The sequence below is a fragment of the Arachis ipaensis genome, chromosome B03 (assembly GCF_000816755.2).
Source record: "Arachis ipaensis cultivar K30076 chromosome B03, Araip1.1, whole genome shotgun sequence".
Lineage (NCBI taxonomy): Eukaryota > Viridiplantae > Streptophyta > Magnoliopsida > Fabales > Fabaceae > Arachis > Arachis ipaensis.
The window spans coordinates 42,799,813-42,807,431 of NC_029787.2; the positions used below are offsets into that span (position 1 = coordinate 42,799,813).

Genomic DNA, 7,619 nt, shown 5'->3' on the forward strand with positions numbered 1-7,619 from the left:
GAAGCAAAAAGCTACTAGTCCCGCTCATCTAATTAGAATCTGAGCTTCACTTAAAACTCTGAGATATTATTGCTTCTTGATTTCTTTTTATCCTATTTTATTTGTCTAGTTGCTTGGAGACAAGCAAGAGTTTAAGTTTGGTGTTGTGATGAGCGGATATTTTATACGCTTTTTGGGGTTAATTTCATGTAGCTTGTAGTATGTTTTAGTTAGTTTTTAGTATATTTTTATTAGTTTCTAGGCAAAATTCATATTTCTATACTTTACTATGAGTTCATGTGTTTTTCTATAATTTCAGGTATTTTCTGGCTGAAATTGAGGGAGCTGAGCAAAAATCTGATTCAGGCTGAAAAAGGACTGCTGATGCTGTTGGATTCTGACCTCCCTGCACTCGGAATGGATTTTATGGAGTTAATTATAGTTTCTTCCATTTAAACCAATTGATTTGAGGTACTCTTTGCTATTAATATGTTTTCTAAGTATTTTCAAGAAAATCCAGGTAAAAGAGAAGAAAACCAAGTAGCAAAAGAAACACATTCAAGGGCAAGCCAAAAGGAGTGGCGTACATGCCATAATAGAACGTGCAATGCCCCAAGCTAAGACCAAGTGACGTGTACCGCCACCACTATGGGCGTTCAACGCCCTCCCATTTCAAGATGAATGGCATGCCATGCCATGTAAGCAGTGTGCAACACCTTCGTCCAGAGAGAAGAAGTGGCATGTAATGCCACCGAACCAGTGTGCAACGCTTTCAACCCTAGGAGTTCATCTAGTTGGTGTGCCACTTCCTCAACTAAGTGTGAAATGTCTTCGAAGGCCCTTTAAGTTGGCGTGCAATGCCACACATTGGCGTGTAATTCCCCCAAGCAAAAAAGGAGGTGGCGTGTAATGCCATTAAACTAGCGTGCAATGCCTAGGACCCCTGGGAGGACTCACCAAGATGGCATATAACGCCATGTAAGGGCGTGTAACACCCCTAAAGAGTGAAGAAGGTTGCATGTAACGCCACTCCAAGGCGTGTCATGCCACCAACCCTCGGGAGGTGCACCAAGTGAGCATGCACTACAAGAAATTACCGGAATAACGACCGATTTAGCGACCGATTCTGGTGGTCGCTAAAATCTTGGTCACTAATTAGAAAATAGCGACCAACTTTGGTCGCTAACCATTAGCAACTGATTTTAACGACCGATTTTTTAACAAGGCCACCAAACCTTCACCAAAGAGTATCAGTCGCTAACATAATCGGTCGCTAAATGGCGACTAACTTTTCGGTCGCTAAATCGGTCGCCATGAAATCGGTCACTAAATCGGTCACCAATACCTGATTTGAAAATCTAAAACCGGTCGCTAAATTGGTCACTAATTCCTAACCTAAAAATATAAATTGGTCACTAAATCGGTCGTTGTTTCTAATTTTATAATTATAAATTTTTACTAATTTCACATTTACCATTATTAAAACTTAATTTTCATAAATAATTATATTTCTACAAAATTTTAAAAGAACCAAGCATAGATTAATTTTTCAAATAAAATACCAAAACATTCACAATGTTTACATAGAAATATAGAATTTAAAATATTAAAAATTCCTAAATACATCAGATTTATGATCCACAATCTAAACTAAAACATGGTAAAAATAATTCATGAACAACATAACTATGCTCTATTTAATATCTACTTAGACCAAACAATTGTATCTATTTCAGCTTGTACACTCTGGTATAATTCAAGCCTCTTTCAAAGGCACCACATAAAAAATTGGTATGTTTTTGCTTTCCTCCCTCATTCTCTGTAATGAATCAATAGCTGCAAGAAGAAAATATTCAGAATAAAGTTGATATAGTTCGGCTGCAAATTAACAACAAATTCAGCACACATTTTCACACATGGAAAATCTTAGCTAGCATGAAAATCTTGTAAATTCACTAGTTAAAACCAAGAGAGGAAGAATTAGTACTTTTCAGTTCTATGGAACCAATCTGTACTCTCAGTATATCATCTTTCTGAAACTCACTTAACCAAGCATAAGACAATATTCAAATGTAAATGGATTCATAAGTATACAAAGAACTATTATTAAACAATATACAAAAAATGAAATACGGAGAATAAGTTTTTACCTCTTGAGTCCAAGCTACAATGTGACCATTCTTCTTAGATAATTTTCTTGCAAATATTTTATCTTACAATGGCCATTGCAACACTACCAATTGCACTCTTCATCTTCTTCTTCCCTATGCCATGTATCTTCTGTATGTGGTAGAGTTTCATGCAGAGCACCTCAGCCTCAGTTCATCTTTCAGTTTCAGCATCTTCACCTGACAAAACAATATTTCAAATTGAGAATTCTAGTGTCATAGCTTGCTTCAGAGTTAAAAGGTTTCCCTTTTTTCTGCTGCTCTTTTTTTTTATTTGATTTTTTTCGTATATTCAATTTTGATTTTTCTTAACAGAGCACTTTGTGATAACACTAACACTACTGAATGTTTCTAATGTTTGTGAAAAATTGAATTTAGCTTCAATTTAAATGTCTCAAAAGTGATACAAAATAGCTTCCTGAAAACAAATTATTGCTTTATAACTATACTGTATCGAAACTATGATTTTAATTATTAAGGAAACTATATGGTAGGAGACTGGTAAATAAAACAATGTTGCCTTCATCTATATTATTTGTATGTGCCTCAAAATGATGAAGTGGTTTTATGAAGGAGGAGAAAATCATGATGATCATAGAAAAACTAACATGGCTTTATATCTACAGAAAGTAATCAGATAAATTTGTAGACTTCCACATTCCATTAATTAAGTTTGGCATGTAAATCTTTAAAGCTAGAATTTGAAGTGAAACAAAAACTACACTCTCAACATTCAAAAATTGTTACCGCTGGGCTTGCCCCATCTGTCAAGAAAATGTCATTGGGATTGGCAGGAAAACTATCACGTTCTTCAATTCCTTTGGCTATTGTATCTCGCAGGCCCTTAATACCCTGATATGGAAAATAACAAAAACTTCATCTCCCATACTATAATAATGAAACAATAATCAATACAACGTCGATAAATCGGGTAGTACCTGACTATGACTATAGGCACCAGTTGCTTGCCCAGGAATCATATCAATAATATTCCAAGCTTGCTTTATTGCGTCAGAACTGCAATATGTCAACAGAGCTTAAGGAAAGTCACATATACAAAGCTCATCAAGCTTTAATAGTTATGGCAAGGAAATCGCTAAGTATTGTGTATAGATTATCCAAGCTCTAATATATTTATTCCCATATATTTAACATTAAGACGGTTAGCTGTTACAATATAACCAAGTTATCTTAGTGCTACTAATTTAATTTCATTTGTGGTACCTGAATAAAGCCGGTGTTTCAGGCTTCTCCAAAACAGATGGAATGTCACATAATGCAAGAACCTATTGAAGATGAGATAGTCTCACTAAACACTGATTAATTTGCACAAAGCTTGTTGCATTCAACTGTAGAGAATAATAATATGAAGCAAACTTCTCGGGAAAAGGTTATTAGAAGCTGACCAAGAGACTGAAAATTTTCAATGTTATAGTAAATTATCTGTTTCAGATAAAAGAGAAAAGAGAAATCACCTTAAGAATGAAATTTGAAAGAGTACCATACCATAAGATAAGAAGTTGAAAAGAAAAATACCTTATCAAATGGGTGAGTACCAGGCTTAGCCTTCAAATCTTCTTGCAATTGCCGTAGCATTAAAACATTGTCAGGAGAAATAATTATTACTCAAAAAATGAAAATTCATTCCTCAATATGTATTCCACTGAAAACATTACTATTGTGTAAATATCAGATATACTTTCCCTAATCATCCTCTTAATTAACTCTTAATTCCTAAGAAAGGTAATAAAATGCATGTATTATGTCAATCTTAGAACCATAAAAATGTAATCAAAGTTTTTCATGTTCAAAATTTAGAAGAATGTTTAGAATGATAATTTAGGAAGATATATCATTATGCTTCAACTTATATGATCGTTACTAAGCCAACTTATGGTGTAAATTTTCTTAACATATCTTAGAACATTAGCCAATGAATGACCTAATTTCTAAGAAGTAAAGCCAAAATATCATCAAAGTACCTGGCAAGTGTTACAACTTCTCCTCGAACAGCATACTCACACTTCAGAACTTGTAAAAGAATGTCATTCAAGAACAGATTTACAGCACTTAATTAAGTTTCTTGAATGACATTTAAATGTCTAATATTTTTCTTACAGCACTTAATTAAATGTAACTTGAAGCCTTACTCATTGAAACAATGCAGATCCTCTTAAATGCCCCCAAAATGAAATGCACTATCAAAAGTTATCCTCTTAAACAAACCAAAATATTCATTTATGACAACATCTATATAAAAAGAGGAAATTTAAGCATGAAAATTGAATTAATTAGTTAACATGGAAACCATCTTTGATTGGCCAAATAACATTATTCCTAAAAAAAAGCATGGCGATTTAAATTGGACAAATGTAATGCATGTAAATCATGTCATATGCTTATTCTTAACAGAGGTCCTTATCTTTGCTTAAGGTAGCAGCTTTCGGCTCACTTGTTAGGCTCACCAATGTGGTCCAACTAAAAGAGATAAACGAAGCTACAAGGTCAAAAAATGACAAGGACGAAGTAGTTGCAATTTCCTTCTCTTGTCCTTTCTCTCTTTTAAATTTTTAATCCTCCAAACACACTCACTAGTTAAGAAGGAATGGGGGGGCAAAGTAAATTGACAAAACAATAAAATAGTTAAGAAGCATGAAATTAAATATCCGCAACTGAGATTTGTTGTTAATTGTATTTTTGACAGAACAAACCATCAAGAGAGCACCAAAAAGATTCTAGCACTTAAAAAATGAAAATTTGCTGACTCTAATAGATTCTGAATTGCTTGACAAATTTATTCAACTAAGTTAGGAAATATAATACTCATGACTGTGTTTTTCACTCATTTAAGTTTTAAGAGATATAAAGATCATGTGAGACTACAAAGAAAGTTCCTATTGTTTCTAGAAACATAACCTCATTGGATTTATCTAGTAAAATAAACTGAAATGGGATATAAAACTGACATGAAATAAACCTAAACGCCATTGAATGGTTAAAGAAAAACTGACACTAAAATGCAATGACAGATCATACAAACAATTTCTATATGCATTCTTTAGAGTCCAAATATATCTGTCTAATCCATAACTAACTTAAGCAAAGACAAAGACCACTGTTATAAATCATGCATTACATTTTAAATATTTAATATCAAAGTCATTATTAGAACATTGTTGAAACTATCAACCTTGGCGATTCAATAGCAATGAAACATAGAATTCAAACATCGATGCAGAAAACAAAATGAGAAAATTGGAAAAAGGAGTTCATCCACAACCGAATCACCCAATAGTTCCAAACCTAGCATCAGATAAATGTAATTACATCAATAAAATCAAATCAAGAAAGAGTTCATGAAAAAATTTACCGGTTGTGTTGGAAGGTGATGAGTAGATAATTTATACGCTTTTTAGCATAGTTTTCATATAGTTTTTAATATGTTTTGTTTAGTTTTTATTAAGTTTTTATAGGTTTTAGTGTTATATTCACATTTTTGTTCCACTTTGAGTTTGTGTGTTTTTGTACCATTTTAGGTATTTTCTGGCTGAAATTGAGGAGCCGGAGCAAAAGTCTGATTCAGAGACAGAGAAAGCACTGCAGATGCTGTCCAAATCTGACCTGCCTGCATTCAAAAGAGCTTTTCAGGAGTTATAGATGTCCAAATGGAGCGCTCTCAACGACTATGGAAAGCTGACTTCTAGATCTTTCTAGCAATATATAATAGTTTATACATTGCTTCATATTAGAAGGCCCAAAACTGGCATTCAACACCAGCCTTCTGCCCCCTTCCAAGCGTCCAGCGCCCAAAGAGCAGAGACCAATGTACAAACGCCCAAAGAGGACCCCCTAGCTGGCGTTCCATGCCCCAGAGACCTCATAGCACGTGGATCTCATTAAAGCTCAGCCCAAACACTCACTAAGTAGGCCCCAGAAGTAGATTTTAGCACTGAAAAGATTGTTTTACCCTTACTAGTCATTGTTTAGTATTTAAGGGATTTTATTCATGTTATTCGAACACTTTTTGACATCTTTTGTATCACTTTTACCATCATACACGTTTTACCATCAGCATGAGTTTCTAAACCTCCTAGGTTGAGGAGAGGAGCCCTGTTGAGTCCTATGAATTAATAAAAGTACTACTGTCTCTCAGACGGCTAATCCACGATTTTGTTAGGGACTTCTTGGGACATCAGTTCAGCCGATTTTCAGGGAGATTAGGGTCTCTGTGGTAGAGGCTAGAACCCAAGGTGCATCATTCTCTGATCCAGAAGATCTGACTTTGTCTGTGGTGTTTTGAGTAGGATCATCAAGGAGAATGAACTGTACGAGCTTCACCCTCAATCAGAATGGATCCGCACTAAACCTGGGATTCATATATGGAGGAGCATTAGCAGCTGCTCAAACCAGTGTCAATCACATACAGCCTGCCATTGAAGAAATCACTCACAAGCAAAGGAAATAGTACTACCAGAATCAATTCAGAAAGATTAAGCAACTCCAATTTTTTACCTCATTTTTATCCCTCTTTTCATAGTTTTACACGACTTCTGAGTTCTAATTACCCTGTTTATTTATTCCTTTACTTTTATGCAATTAAAAATAAGAGGTAATAACCAAATCAGTACCCGAAAGATTCAATCGCTGACATTTTGGTACCTTACTATTGTTATTGACAAAATGGTCCTTAAAAAATTTTAAAATTTGAGAAGCATACCCACGAGTTCGCCAGAGCATATCTCCGGCACGGAAAGCACAGTGCTGACATGGCCACTACACTTTTTATGACATGGCAAAAATCCTCCCCCACCCTAATTCTTCCTTTCTTCCTTTCTAACGCTTCTCTTTCTCCTTCCCCCTCCCTAACGCACTCCCCCCTTCCCCTTCCTGACTGCACTCTCCCCCCTCACCCAACCCTAATCCTTCCCTCCCCCTCCCTAACCCTAATCCCCATCCCCAACGCGCTTCCCCCCTCCTCAATCCAAAATCCCCCTTTTTGAACCCTAATCCCCTTCTCTTGCCCCTTTGAATTCTAATCCCCTTCCCAACTCTCACACTCTCAACTCACTCTCTCCCAAATCAACCTTCTCAGTCTTACAGAGCCAGTGTCATCGACGCCACACTGTCGCCATCTCGTCGTCGAGTCTTCTGCGTCCACCAGTGTCGTCTGTCTCCTTCGTGGCATTGCGTTGTCTGTGCACCTTCACCGCTGTCGCCTTCACTGCTTATATCTGCTTACTGCTAGCCCCTAGTCGCTGCCATGCCTCCTCTATCTGGGTTTCATCTTGGCTTCATCGTGTCGTGCCCCCTCTGTGTCTGGTGTTCTTCTTCTATTCTTCCTTTGGTGGTGTCTGTATTAAGTTTTATTTTATTTTATTTTAATTATTGTATATGAATTTGTTTATTTTTTCTGAGTTTTATTGTTATTAATCTTTTTGAATGATAATTTAACCTAAAAATTTGGGACAATTC

At 35.6% G+C, this 7,619-nt stretch overlaps 1 long non-coding RNA gene across 1 annotated transcript; it reads right to left on the reverse strand.

Moving 5' to 3' along the window:
* On the reverse strand, positions 2,865-3,447 carry LOC110269674. Its single transcript, XR_002358438.1, has 3 exons — positions 3,372-3,447; positions 3,086-3,164; positions 2,865-2,999 (listed from the first exon to the last, which is right to left on the reverse strand). It is a non-coding gene; the product is annotated as an uncharacterized LOC110269674 (long non-coding RNA).